Raw genomic sequence first — 15927 nt, 5'->3', positions numbered from 1 at the left:
GTAATGTGTGAGGGGGGGAAAGAACCTAAACCACGAGCAGAGTTGTTTTTTTTAAAGGACACCCAAAGGAATATGTGGTGAATAAGTTGTGCTTGTGGTAAAGACCAGAGTTGTCCAAAGAGCCACGTTTCAGATGTGTTTATTACAATTAAGTGGATTTTGAAATGTCCTATCTATATTTCTAATACACTGACAGCTAGGGACTCTCATACCTCTGAGAACAGAAAAATCAGAATCCTGATGTTCTGTTGTTGTCAGGATGGCCATTGTGCCATGCACAAGGCAAACACAAATGGGGCCATTATTCTCCCATCTGTGGTTTCAGCCTCGTGGCAAAAGGGGCTATTTTAGGGATGAACAATCCAACCCTGGTCAATTAGAGGTCCCTGCACTAAAACTGCAAATAGAAGGATGCTTTAGCCACAGTCTCGGGGATTGTTTTGTCTGTTAATTATTTACTTGAAAACTCTGCCTGAAAGACACTTTTTTCCTCCCTGGAGACTGCTATTGTGATGCTAATAAGTATCTGTACTTTGTTTGTGTGTTAATTGAATGCTGTCACTACAAAATTTAACTTGGATAGCTCGTTCTCGAGATGTTGTGTATCAATAAATAAAATATGGTACCTAAAACAAAGGCAGTTTTGCTTGCAGGGAAAGAGAGAGGACGAGCTTTAAAAAGAAGTCATTTAGTAATTGCATGATGTATTAAGGCTAATAAATCTGCTTAATTGTCACATTTGCCTAAAATTAATAATTTATATAAACATTTGGTGTGGGCAGATATGATGAATATTTTTTTGTTGCGATAATCCTGGAAAGTGGCACTTTGAACACTTTTTAAAAACCAATTAATTGCAAGTCCTGTCTGGTTTTACACATTCGTGGTGGTAACTGAATAAACAAAGGTGAGAAAATTTCACAGAATCCGGTGGGAAGGACAGAGCTTAAAGCCATTAAACGCTCCCAGAACGTTCGTGGTGCTGATCAGGTGAGCTCAGGACCTGCCAGGCTGTGCCTGCTGCCGTGGCAGGTCAGCCCCAACTCCTCACCTGGAGAACTTCACCACCCGAGGGCTTTGCTGCTTCCTGTGAGCTGGAGGGGAGAGCAAAGCTGCTCCATCTGACCCCAGGGTGTGATTTGGGACTGGCTGAATCCACTGCTGTCCCTCTGTCACACCTGGACCTCTCTGCAGCCTGCTCTCGCTGCAAATGCTGCGGGGACTCACTTTTATTTTTTTTTAATTCATTTTTTAATATGTTTACATATCATTGACCACAAAGTAAATGCAACTCTTCAAAAATAGTAATTTGTTTATCACAGGTCTACTGGAAAAACCTGTTTGGAGTGATTTGTAGGTTCCTGTCTCCCTTGGTGCTGGCCTAGGGAAGCTCAAGGCTCCTCTGCTAATGGCCTGACTCTTCTGCTGCTGTTCCCATCCTCCTCCACCTCACTTTACATCCTCATGGTGTACATCTGTTACTGGACAGATTGCACAAGATGAACATAAGGCACTCTTTTCCAGGGTCAGCTAAATTGCCAAGCTAGGTCCACTTAGGCTACTGAAATGTATGTTCAAAATTCCAGAAATTCTACTAATGACAGCTATCTCTGTCATATTCTGCTGCATAATAATTATACTTATCCAGGCCGGTGTGAGGTCAGAATAAAAACATTATTTCAGTATCAGGGATATACTGGTGTAGAGTAAGGAATAAGGGCAATAAGGTGGGGTTTCATGTGACTTCAAAAATGGTGATTTTAAATTTTCATGGTCAAATTTACTTTGTTTAGAGCACTTGGGAGCTTTGGAATCAGTGGTTTTGGAGTTGACACGTCTTGAAGGTTTGTTTTCAAAGGCTCTGGCTGTGTTTGAGGAGTCAGCAGATGTTAACAATTAGGAAAAGATAAAAAAGAAACTGGGGTGCCTCTTGGCCCCACTGTTCTTTGTGTACATGTGTTTCCTGAGATTTTTAATTTTTTTTAGCTGTGGGATTAGTGCAGAGTAACAAGGCACTGATTTGTCTTGGTTCTGCACCGTGGAGTCGGACGAGGAACTGTCGCAACACATGGCTTTCAAATGAGTTGATTGTAGACATATTGTCTGTCAGTCAAAACTACAATATTGTAATTAGAGCAGGCCCTGCGTCTCCATACGTGCTTCAGATGGCAATGAAACCAGCTCAGGAGTGAGCTCTGGGGATGCTGCAGTGTGGATCAAAGCCTCTATCCTGCTCTGCTGAAAATTTTAACTAATTCACAGTTGGAATTACTGAAAAAGTCATATTTTATCCTGTCATTCTTGTAGAGTCTTTGTATTTTTGAAAGCTGGAGTGTAATATTACACAGGTGTAATATTTCTCAGGAACAATATATCACATTAATGTCTTGGAAGAGCCTGGGAAGCTCAAGGAAGTTCCCTCTATTTGTCCTGATTCCTGTGACTGACTCAGTTGGTCACTATGCTTGAAATGGGATTTGGTGGTGCTGCTGAAGTTGATTTTTATATTTCAGTTCATATTCTAGAAGTCCATAGGATAAAGCTTACACAGGTCTATTCCAAACATGGAGAGGAGGGATATTCAGAATTGTTGATGGAGTGCAATAAGTAGGTAAGAAAAAGGTATTCTTTGGGTGCCCAGAAAAAAAGCAGATGTGGGGACGAGAGGAAATTCTGCTGCCATAAAACAAAGCTCCCTTGCTACAGACATTGCCTGTTTTATTCACTGATGTGTCACAAGAAGCAGATTCACTTCCAGATTCTGCCTGACTCTGGGTCCTGTGACAAGGGAGATGGAAGGAAGATGTTTCATTTAAATAAGGAAATCTTGTTTAAACAATTGGTGCTAGATAAATAGGAATCATAGAAAGCAGCACCATAACAGCAGCATGGCTCTGGTATGGCTGGTGCTGGTGATGTCCTTGTTACTCTGCAAAGAACTTAGAGAAAAATGAATGTTTGCTGGATATTGTATTCGCCTGGAGGGGAGCCAAGGAGCTCCAGAAAAGACACACAAGATAAAAGTAAACCCTTGAGAAGGTGAAAAATCATTTAAAAGAAAAGGGGGGACGCAGCAAGAGAATTTAGTTACTCCCAGTTCACCCTGGGCACTAACTGGGAAATTGTAAATTCTTTGGTTCTGTGAGGAGCACAAATTCATGTCATGGCCACAGTCAGTGGCACTGCTGATGAGTCAGACTTCTGATTTTGTGATTTACAGGAAAGTCATTTGAAAAGGAGTGCCATATGGGATGATGCTTGATTTGTAATTCTAGAAGTTAACAATTCAGTCTCCTGCAAATCCTGAGTCTGTCAGGGATTTCTCAAGTGATGTGCAGCATAGAAAATGTCCACTTTTATTTTTCTATTCTGAGTTATTTTATACAAATCAGCCCTGGGTTTACTGGCAGAGGTGGTACAAAGGAGGGAGAAGTTGGTTCATTCTGTGCCAGCACAGCCATCCCCAGAGTTCTTCCCCAACACAACTCCATCCACTCCTAAAAGCCAAAGCAATATTAATAGATTTTTTTTAAATCCCTGTGTAAATTTTATTTTTCAATACTACCATATTCTGCATCTCTGCATTCATCTACAGAAGGAGTTCAACCTGAATTTATTGCCTCTGTAGTAAAATCCCTTTTTCTCTGGTAGGACATAGTTAGGGCAAGGTCTCTATCAACCGTGGCAAAGAAAAGGAAATTTTGTTTTCTCCATAAATAAATGCATTATTTTCAAAAGGGTTTTTAGGCAGTCAATACTGCAATTTTTTTCTGATTTTTTTTTTTTAAAAAGAAAGCACTTGAAAATGTCTTGGTTTATTTTAGTGTACTTATTATAGGCAAGATTTTAGGCTTTTCTTGGCCTGATAATTGACTTGGAAATCCAGGTTCTTGTAACTGTCTTTTTCTTGGTGAGAAAGAACGCTCAGGCATTTTTAGTCATTAATTTTGTAGGAAATGGGGTTCTTTAGCCCTGCACTTCCAAAATACATGTCCTCTCTGGTACTCTAAAAGTGTGTTTGATATCAGAAAGTCAAACTGTGACTGTGCCAGCAGGTGGTGGCAGCCAAGCAGGTGGTGCATGGTGATGAGGAAATCTCCATCCCAGCCAAGCCTAAGCTCCCATGTTTGTTTTGCACAGATATCTGTCTGCATGCTTGCTTTAGCTACCTAAAAATGTGATTTTGCACTGGAGATGAAAGCCTGTCTCCCCAGCCTGGCTCAGTGTGTCCACATCCACAGCAAGAAGCAGCTGCTGCCCAATTTCCACTGACCTGCCATCCCTGTGGGAAGTGGCTCTTGAGGTGATGAGGGTGGGCTTGGCTGTTATCACTTGCTGACTGTTCCAGCCTGGTGCAGGACTCAATTCAGAGCCTGTTCCAGCTGCCTCCTTTGCTGTTTGCCAGGAGTGACCCCTGGAAATTCCCCAGGAGCTCAGGGATGGAGAGAGGCTGCTGCTGATACCACAGCAGCCTCAGCTCTTGCCAGGGCTTTCCCCAACCCTTTTCAGGAGACTTTGTAATTCCCTTTCTCTTTCTGACACACCTTGGAAGGTCACCCAATAACTCTCCTTGCTTTTTCTTTTTCCTTCCATATTTTTTTTTTTTTCAATTTGATCATCATTGATTTGTTGTCTTGTTTCTCATGAAGCTTGAAATTACCTCTGGCAGTGCCAGGGCAGTGCAGGAAATCTCTGATTCCCCCCCTGGTGGTACAAGCCCAGTGCCACCTTGGGACAGCACTGGTTGGTTGATTAATAATGCTGAGGGTAGAAATTTTGGGGGGAAATCCTTGCCAATGCTTTAAAAGAAGTCAGATTTCCAACATCAGTTATGTCAGTGAAATATTTGTGCTTTTCTCTCCTAAATTCATGGCTGGCTTAAGAGCTTCTGGCTTAGCTGACATCCCTTCTTTCACTGCATCTTATCCATTAATATTTGTTCTTGCTGGAAACGCAGGGCTTCTTCCCAATCCCAACACTAAAATCTTGCTTCAATTTCAAAGTGGACAAGAATTTAACTGTTTTTTGAAGTGTCTTTTTTCCTGCACAACTGTTTTTTCCAGCTCTCTTCAATTGGGCTCCATGTGATGGTTTTGGACACAACAGCTTCAGTTCGAGTTGCCTCCCTTCAAAGATTTGAAAATGTGCACAGATCCTGATCAACATAAATTAGCATGACTCTGCCTTCTGTTATCAGTTATTCCAACTCTATGAAACAATCTGTTTCTGTTTCAATATAAAATAAGATGGTGTGCACGTTTACAATACATAGCACTTCCAGACATAAGTGGGAATACCTGTTGAAGGGCCCTGTGAGTAAAGACAGCCTGTTAAGGATCTTTTTTATGCATGAGAGGAACATCCATGCAGTCCCAGTGTTTGCAGGAACGTGTGGGACTGGTTTGGAATGCAGAACAACATTTCTGCCCTGTGACATTGCCTTTTCCTTTTTTAGTTATATATTTTTGCTGGGGGGTGAAGGGGTGAAGTGGTGCTACCACAGCATTATAATCCATGGGAATTGTGACAATAACTCAAGGGATTCAGGACAAAGCTCACACTGGAAAAAACACCAGTGGAAAAGTAGGAGCCAAGAAGTGTCTGCATGGCTGCCCTGCTATTGTCTGTCCCCTTTCCTTACAGGAGTCTTGGGAAAGGAGGTTGCTGCCAATATTATTAATCTTTATCTTGTGCTGGCACTTAGCTATCAGGATGTCTCTGACATTTGATGGGGTCTGGAAGAAACTCTCTTTTTTTTTGTAATAGAATTTTTATGTCTCTGACTAGCCAAGGAAAGGAAGAATGAAATTTGTGAGCACGGAGTAAATATAAACCAGAGCTTTTATTCTTTTCCAAACATTATTTTGCTATTTTAGTTTTGCTTTATAGCTAAAGGATGTCAGCAGCTCAGAGCACACTTTTCCATCAATGTATTTCACTCTGATGTCTGAAATCTCCAGTTGTGTCTGTGACACCCTTTTGCTGCTCCATGGGGTGAAATGTCACTGCCCACCCACTGAACACATGAAATAGAAGTGAAACTGCACTTTCCTGAGATATCCCAGGGTGCAAAACAGACACTGCCACCACAGGTGGGAAACCAGGGTGTGGGAGCAGGGGGAATACTTTCATTTACTCCTCATTTCTCATCCCCAGGTGGAGTTCAGCACCAGGGGAGCACCCTGAAGGCCTCACAGCACCTGCACTTCTGGGAGAGGGACAGGCAGATGCCTCCAGGTGAGGTGAAAACACAGGTCCTGTCCTTTCCTGGAGTGTGAAAACTTTGGGTGAGAAAAGAGCTACGAGTATGTTGGGCAGGAGATTCTGGAAATTAGACCAGGTGAGTGCAAGGAAAACACCCAGATTCTCCCTCCTGCATCATCTGCTTTGACCTCCTAAGAAACAGCACATCTCCCTTCATTAACAGATTGTTTTCAAGCCAAAGATGAACTATTCATGGAGAATAATACCAGTATAGAGAATAAATCCATCAATAAACTCAACAGTCTTTGTCACAAGGTTTCCTACCTGAGTTCTGCTGGTAAATGAGTGCACAGAAGGATCTTGGAGTTTAATTTTTTTTCCTACTCCATTTATTTTTATACCAGGCCCCAGTGGAGACACCTGGAATATTACAGTTAAAGGCAGCCACAAAAATTTGATTATGTTTAACAAATCATTGCTATGCAGTAACGAGGTAAATTGGGTCCATAGAAATATTTTTCCTAGCATTTAGGAAATCTGTTGATGGAGCAAAACACAAAAGAATAATCTGCAAGGTCTGTAATTTTGATGTTTTATAGTAGCTGAGGTATGTGAATAGATAAATTATCTACTGAGACATCAAAGGAGGTATTTGTGAGTGGGTTGTGGCTTGGGAAAGAGGGAAATGATTAGTGGAGTGCCACAGGAGATCAGTATTAGGACCAATTTTGTTCTTTTTATAAGCCAATGGTCTGGAAAAAAGAAAAGACCATGCAGCCAAGGCATGGCACACACTCAGGTTCCTGTGTTGGGAGGCAGTGGCAGGCCCTGAAAAACAAGAGCAAAATTCAGAAAGATTTATCCAGGATTCAGACAGATAAGGAGCTATCATTTTAGTTGAGTGGATGTAAATTTTGTGAAAAGACTAAGGCAAAGAAGGGAAATAAGTTATGGAAAATCTGCAGGAGGATGTTGCTTCACTGGGGAGTGTGTGTTAAGGGAAATATTTGAAATAATTTTAGTGATTTTGAATGGGAATGATTTGTTTATTTCACTTTTACAGTGAGGAAGACAGTTAGTTTAAATTCCATATATTTAAAATCTTATGTGAAAACTAGATTGAAATGTTTTCCTAAAATCCAGTATTTTCAACTTTCAAGCTTATTAGTAGAATGAAGCTCCTGGGTGGTTCTGTCACCTGTTGTCTCACACAAGCCCTGGGCCCATGGAAATAAGATCCTGTTACAGAAGAGGCCAGAAGGAAGGAATGGCTCTAACGGGTATCCTGGTGGAAAACACTGGAATATGGATAATTTAGTGGAGATTTCAGTTCATTGACTAAAAACTGAAAATTAATCCCTTTTTTTACTCATTTCAAAATTCCCCTGTTCTGTTTACCAAAGGGATTAGGGAGGTTCCAGAACCCAAGGCATGTTTACTTTTGCTTGAACATTAGCAGAAATAGCAATTGCCAAAGAGCACAAATGTCTCTGCAGCAATTGTTCCAATTAAACAACACAGCCATCATTAGAGAATCATTAAACTTTGAGCTTACAACATTTCTTTATTGAAATAACATCTTCTACAAGCTACCACTGGAATATTTTGGTTTAAGCTATGCAAGAGTTTATTATAACTGAAATTTAATTTAAAAAATAAGCTGTAAGCCAAATACCCTAATAAGATATCCTGCTACTTAAGGAGATAAAATAAAACTAAACACTGCCTGAAATAAGGATAATTCCTCCTGAAACCTCTTCCTGAAAATTGAGTAATCCCAGGAGTGAATCCATGGATTTCCATTTTCTAATGGTTTTCCCCTAAAGCTTCACTTCTAGTTTAGAAGGAGATATTTGTTTTAGGTAGCTCATGGGCAGTGGATGATCTGCTATTATTAAGCTTTTACCACCACAGAGTTGCTTTCTCTCACTTACTCTGCCCTTAACATTTTTTCTAATGCATCTAAAATTCACACAATTTGTTCAAAACACTTGAGTTTGCACAGGTATTTTTTTATTCACCAGCTTGAGGTGCATATTAATGCCTGCAAAGATTGCAGCCTGATCCTTGTCCTAAGGACATTCAAACACAACAATTAATCTCGTGCTTTGGAGGCTATTGGAAATTTGACCGTGAGAGAATTACTGCTTATTCAGTTGTGCTAATTCCTTCTTCAATCAGTATGAAAAAGCAATGCTTTAATTATTAGCATAATTAATGTTTTAGGAAATGAGAAAATGATTAGCTCAGAGTTGCTTTGTGCCGCATGTCTCTCGTGGTGAATAAACAAGAATCCACAGAGCTGGATGGGAGCAGATTCAGTTGCCATGAGCTGTGAGCTCCAGAGCCAATGCTCAGAGCTGCACAATTTCCCTGCCCAGTGCTATTGAATATTGCCTGGTGATGAAGTGCCTCTCCCTGAGAGTTCCAATGGCAGGACGAGTCATTTCATCTTTGTCCAAATAATGGTGTGTTTTGTTTTAGGTGATATCTGGCTTCTGAGGCCAATAAATGCCTTTTCTGGTGGATGGATGTTTTATGTGAGGCTGTGTATTCCCTTTGAGTTATGTGGCATTATCAAAGCAAACCAGAAAAGTGTATATTTTCCAAAGGTTTGTAATTGTTTTCATCTTTTTTTATATTTCTGCTTCACCTTTTGAGCACTATAAAGTGTGATGGTCTCCTTTCAGCAAAGGTTGAAGGGATCTGTTTCATTTTTAAAGTGTTTTATTTCTTATTTCCTATCGGAGCAGGGAATCAAATGGGGCTGTTATGGAATGTTTTTTCCTGGTGGCATTCACTGCCTTTGAGCTCCCCAGGAGATGAGTGGGCTTGAGGGGTGGAGGATCCCAAAACACAGGCCCTGGTCCTGTGTGACTGCAGGCAGAGAGCCCTGATTACCCTGATTATGTGTGGATTCATCAGGGATCTCCTGGAGGGTGAACTTGAAAGCCATGGAGGGCCCCTGGTTGAAACTCATCACGTCTTAAAAACACAATTTTGCACAGGTCTTTCCTGACTTGATCAATATCTGGCACCCTTAATATCTGCCTTTTCAAAGACATTTGCTCCAAGGTCACTCCTGTGCCCTCGGGAGTAGGAAAGAACCTTCTGCACTTTTCTGGCCAGCCTAGGTCCTCGCTGAAATTCCAAGCACTTGGGGCAGCTTGGAGAACAAGGAATCCACGGCCAGCTTGAGAAGGTGACCTTGGTTTTCTTCTTGACATGTTCCTCTTATTTTTTGGTCATATGTTTCCCATTTAAGATGGGAAATAAAAAAGCTGTCTACCTGGAGGTGCAGATTCTCTTAAGGGTGTGACAGTGGGGGACAGGCACTAAAATTCTTTGCGAGAGAAATGTTGTGAGCTTTAAAAATCTGAATATGTATCTTCATAATGGACTGCCCAAGAAAGTGTAGGGAAGTGGCAGGACTACACTGCAAATCCTTTAAGTTTTCTGTGTTGGCCTTTGTTATTTGAGTCACTTGAGGTGTTACATGTGTGAGTAACAGCACCAACATAGTCCCACCCACTTGTTCCAATATTCTTGTGCTTGCCAATTTTCCTAGGTCAGATCTGGCTCAGTTTTATGTGTACAATGTGTTTTGGTTTAATTTGCCGTAATCTATACCTTGCAGATGAATATTTTAATTTGTCCTTGGGAAATAAAGCAGGAGAGTGGGTGCTGAGACATAAAACCTGTGGTGCAAAGCCCTGCAGAGCCAGGGTGCTGGTGTCATCTGGCAAGGGGCTTGTGCTGTCTGCCAGTGGCAGCTTGGGAGATGTTGGGTAAAACAGAGGAGTTGGAGATTTACAGGAAAATCCCAACAATCCTCCTGGCCTGCTTTCAAATCCAGTGTGAGATATCTGCAACTTTGGCTTTTTGCTATTCACAACCTCCAGATACAAAGTGAAATAAGATTTCAAGGTGTGGAAACAGGAGTTTGGTTTAAAATCAATTAGCAGCTGTTCTCTCTGTTGGGTTTTCTACCTCCTTTTTCCCCATTCTAAATCACAATTTGTGTCCTCTGAGGCCAACAGTGCTCAGAGCACTGTTTTAGACATCTGTAGTAGCTGGGAAATGCTATTGATTGTGTTTTTCTCTAAAGCATCCTGCCCTCTGTGCTCAGGTTTCTCACTGGCAGGGAGATCTACGTGCTCTGCAGTGTTGCAGCACCAGATCTTGGTCAAACACTTGTTTTGTAACGTCACAAGGACAGTGGAAAATTAAATGTTTCTTACAGAGTGAGGCAATACCACTGTTCATATTGCAGTGGGATGAGTCAATGTGATCTGATGCTGATGAAGACTTATGGAGTCTAAAAATAACCCATCCCCAGAGCAGAGAAATATGTGAAAATATACAGTCTATCCCTTAAATCCTGAGCATTAAGTTAAATTAATAGAAGAACTTGTAGAGTGCATGATTGAATCCATGAGGGATGTAGTGTGATAGTGTATATTTGCCTAAAAGCTCCCTCTGACAGCAAAAACAATGTACCACAGTATGTTTCTTTCTTATCTAATGGAAAGAATAACACACAGAGGCTCAGTTCTTGTAATGAAAACCCCCACATTAATTTTATTTTTTGATGTGTCATTGTAATTCAAGAGATGTTTTTAATCTCAGGATTGCTAGGGCACAATAAACCATTTAAAAAGTATTTGGCAAAGATCCCTGTGCTTAGCAACAGCTCCTTTCATTTAAAACTGTTTTTTGAACCAAGCTATTCAAAGCTTTGTTCCACTTATTAAAATAAAGTATCTTACTTCAAACAAGTGTTTCAGAGAACATAATCAAGAGGAGAGCATTCAAATACAATGCACAGAAAACATAAAAGGTAGCAGCATGAAAAACTCCAGGACTTTGTGTGTTTCCTTGTTTCTCATTAAGAAAAAACTGTATCAAAAATATACTCACAACCTTATTTCTCTTTGTGCCCTTATGGGATGGTAAATATCTCATTTCTTACCACGTTCTGAAATTCACTGCTAGATTTGGAGTAAAATTTAAAAGCTGTGCAGTATTTTAGTGAATGAAATATTGCATTAGTGGTGTGTTTTCAGTCCCCTAGGTGACATAAGACAGCAAGAGAAGAGCTAAATATAGAATAAAATCTATTTTTGCTGTTGGCTTTGTGCTCTCTGTGAACTACAGTGTCAGCTCATGGCACAGTGTCACCCTGGAAGCTTTTTCCAAGAAGGTGAAGACAGACTGAGCTTCATTGTGTAACTTCATGTTAAGAATTTATTTCAGATTTTTATTAATGTCATTTTGGTTCAGCTCTGCCTTAAGTTTGTTTGCTTTTGATAGCAGAGGCATTGCCAAGGCAGTGATGGCTCCAGGAGCTGCCCAAATGCAGTTTTTGTCCACAAGTGAAGGGATGTTGTTCCTTCCTTTGTGTTTCCCTGCTCACCTGGACACGTTGGAAAGCAGGGATGGGTTCATCATGCCAGGACCCTCTTCTGTGAAGAGATCCCCAAGTCCAGTTCTGTGCTGCCAGGGGCTTTTCCCAGTCCTGAGTGCCCAGTTCTCTCTGAAGTTAAGAGAGGTTGAGGTGAGTTCAAAAGAGGACTGAACATAAAGAATAATCTTGTCCTGCAGATTTTCCTGCTTTTAAATTTTGTTTTGTTTAGAAATGAGAACACCAGACTTGAAAAATTCCCCATCCAAGAGAAGGGCCTGGATCTGTGGCTCTGGCTCAAGCTCTGACCCCATTCCTCAGGCTGTGCTTGTAGGGTTACAAACACAGCCAACTATCTTGGCCATTGTGGATATAACTGATAAATTGTCACTATCCACCAGAACTTTGGGGGTAAAGCCTGAAAAGGAGATTTGAATAGTGGTTACTCTGCATCGATCATGCTGTAGAACTTTTTCAAGATGGCAGGGACTGTAAAATCAGTTCAATTTTTGATCTCACGTTGTGTGGGCAGAAAAATGGTTATTTCCAAGATGTTAAAAAGCTAATCTATTCTGTTAAGTTTTTGTATCTTGCATAGATATAGCTGATTTCTTTTTTTTTTTTCTTTTAATTTTACAAACCAAGTTGGGAGCCTTGACATTTATTGGGCCCCCATATTTTTCATTTATATTCTCTCTAGTCTTCACCATCTGTTATGACAGTAAATAAGTTTCAAATAAGCCATATCTTCCTCAGCATGAGTTGCTTTTTCTGCAAAAAAAAAATTAAAGTTGCAGTTGGATGTGATATTTGAAGTCACAGCTTGTCTTCAAATATTTAGTGGCGTGTTCCTGTGCCAAGGGATATCAATCTGCCATTTGCCTTGCTTACAGTATAATAAAGATTATCCAAGCCCTTCTTTCATAGATATGTCAAGGCTTTTAATTACTCTAGCTCAGGAAGTAGCTCTTTCCACGGGCCTTTTCCATTTTGGTTTGGATTAATATGGCTCCTTCTTATCTTTTTGCCCATTGAATTCCAAAAGGAGGATGTAGTGTCTGATTTTGGTGGATGTGATCTTCCCTTACAAATCAATTCTTTGGCTACACCAACAGCACTTTTGTTGTGGTAGAAGTCAGTGCTCGATGGATATGTCAGATGTTGGTACAAAAACTCAGGAAATTCTGCAAAGAAGTTGTTGGGTTTTAGTTCTGGTATAGGCAGGCTGAGGGTAAATTTAAGGTGAATTCTTTTTTATCTTTCCTTTATGCCATTCTGGAACACTCCAGCGAGATGGGATGAGGCTTGGAAGTCACTTTTGTACCAACTTTGCTTTCCAAATTTATCTCTTCCCTGGATTATGAATGCTGTGTCACATGGAGACATTTTCCTCATCCTTGGAGGACAGCGGTGCCAAATCACAGGTTGATTTCACTGGTTGTCTTCTAAACTGCAACAAATCACCCTGAAACTCTCTCAAAGCAGCTCCTCTGACAAGGAGGAAATTTCCACCCATTCCACTCAAAACTGAAAATACTTCTAGAACAGCAAACATTGATGTCTCTTGTGGATTGTGATTTTTACAGAGTTACCTGTTCCCCAGGAGCTTCCCAGATGTGTTAGAGGTTTTCTAGGACAAACCAGGAAGAAATTCTCCTTGTCCCTTCCATCCATCACATGTAATTCTGTGGCTCCAACTGGCCCCATCCCAAATTATCTTTTTGCCCCATCCTTTGATATTTCTGAAGGCTGCACATGTACTTAGTGGGGATTTTAAATCTGCACCTTTCATCAGTAGGAACTGGTACTTCCAGAATGGCACCACAGAGAATGTTGTGATTGAACATCAGCTCTGCAAAACAAAAGGAAGTTGACTGCAGTTTGATTTATGTGGAAAGACTCAGGCAAATTCTGCACCAGCCACAACATTCATTATGCAAAGGTACTTTTGAGTCAAAACCAGGTTTTACAGCATTAAAATAATGTTCCTGTTATAGTCAAAACTGATGCACAATTAAGATTAACCCTTTTGTTTGTAAGAGGATTTCGCTTTCATTTCAATGTTCATAAGCTTCTTACTATAAAAATAAAGCTTTTCTTTTTATGTATGCAATTGTTTTTCCTTTTCACCTGTAAATAGAGTAATTGCACTTTTTTATGATTTTCCAGTATTAGATTAGTTTTATAGCATGTTCTGAAATTTCATTCTCTTTCAGCATCAATCTTTGTTTTGTTTTTATTACAGAATTAGACTTACAAATAACATCTTTTCATAACAATAAACATAAAAATACAATGCAATATAGCAGTTACAGCTTTATAGAGTAAACATTTCATTTGGAAGAAAATTCCACTCTCACACTATTATTTCACAAAAGCAGCAAGGTCAGAAACTCTGAGGGTTAATAAAAAAGCTGTTTATATCCTAAAATGAAGGGAGAAACATTCAGGGGTCAATGACTACACCTGTGAGAAAACACAGACAGAGGCTTTCTTGTCCACAGCTTAATTTTTTTGAAGAAGGAGTCCTGGACAAAAAACTGATTTTCAATTTGGAGTTAGTGTACAACGTAGGGTAAATTGTATCAAAGCCAAATGATATTCCACAAAATTAAATTTCTTTCACCTGACGTTGCTCAGTGCCAGGGATTTCAAGAGAATTAAAAATTTTCCATGCTAGTTTTGCAGACTAAGCACACTGTGGATGGTGTAGAAAGATGGCAAATATGAAGTCAGAAGATTAGTGCAAGGCAGGAGCTGTTTAAGCACAACGTATTTTTCTTAGAAGAATTTTCCTAGGTGCTGAATGGAAATAGGTGTGACAAGAAGAAAATACCAGTCAGGAGATTTGGAGTAGGGAAGGGTTTTGCCTTAGATGAGGATATCTCTTGGTCTGATCATTTGCCAAATTCTCTCTTCTCTAAATACAGATTTGCTCAGCACAAAACACTGTGCTGGACCAGCATCTTTTCCTAGCTTTCTTTTACAGTAGTTGCAGTATTAAATTAGAAATATTTTTGGAATTATATCCATGTCAAATAGAAACTTTACAATTAGAAAGCTCTTCTGGGCTAAGAGTCCAATTTTCTGATAGCTAGATGTCATTTTGATTTTTGTCACTTTGCAATGCAAAAATGTACTTAAATTTACACTGAAGAATTAGAGAATTCTTTTAGAATTACATGAATCTTAATTGAGGAGTTTTGTCTCGTGATACAGTGCAAGATTTTTCCCACATGGAATGGCTCCCTCTGAGGTCCCTGGCACATCCTGTAAATTTTTGTCTCTAGTGCTCAGCTAAAGCACTTCCACTTTCCTAAGGTAACATTTCATTTCTCAGAGATTCTTCTTTAGAAACCCAGGATCTGTTTGCAAGTCTCTCAAGTCAGAGCCTTTTCCTAGATTTACTTTATTTCTTCATTTTTAAGTCATAGTTAGTAAAGAAATGCTGTGCAAAATGGAATAAGGTGCATTTTCCTTGCTCTGTCATTTCCAAAGTTTGTTGTCTCTTATTTCCTTATTTCCAGAATTTGCAGGTAATGTCTTCAATTATGGACCACCGACTGCAATTCCCAGCTCCAGTTCCCTTTTCCTGTTCATCTCTAGTCAAATATGTGATTGATGCTGTCAGTTTTGCAGCACTTTGTCCTTGTTCTGTCCTCTGAGACACCAGTACTTGCCCTGAGACCCTGTGAACAGTTTTCCAGCTGGCAGATGATCAGCTCCTGCTAATTTGAAAGGGTCTGTTTTAGTCAGTGCTTCCTGACCTCTCCTTTCTCCATTCTAGGCTGAGATTTTACCTTTCTCGTTGATATTTGTGGCAGCCCCATCCCTGCCTGGCCATGCAAGGCTGAAGGTTTTAGCCCATAATTGTCATTTGTTGGTGATGCCACTGAATATGGAACTACAGAGCCAGCGTTCCCACTGCTGGCCTGCTCACAGCACAACTTCTTTTTTTGCTCTGATAACTTCAGTGTTTCTTGCTACTTGCCACTGTGTCCTTCTGAGAGTAATCCCATTTTATTGCATGACCTGTTTTCTGTGTGCCTCTCTCTGTGACATCAGCCATATTTCACATTTGGAGTGCTCATCATTTGATCTACCTGCTTCAAATCAACAGATTTTATTTTGCTGGGTTTCTTTTTTTAAGGTTCTGTGCTTTCTCATCCCATTCCACTTGCCTCATATCCCAATTCTCAACGAGCTTCTTCCTACAAATATAAAGAACATTTTTTGTAGTACCTCCTTCAGTTGCAAAAGCTGTCATTGATGCTTTGTAAGAATTTGCAGGCCAATTTGTGTTTTATTTCCTTTACAAG

This window comes from Haemorhous mexicanus, chromosome 14 (genome assembly GCF_027477595.1).
Source record: "Haemorhous mexicanus isolate bHaeMex1 chromosome 14, bHaeMex1.pri, whole genome shotgun sequence".
Classification (NCBI taxonomy): Eukaryota; Metazoa; Chordata; class Aves; order Passeriformes; family Fringillidae; genus Haemorhous; species Haemorhous mexicanus.
The sequence above is the reverse complement of the archived record's forward strand: the minus strand, read 5'-3'. Positions refer to the sequence as shown.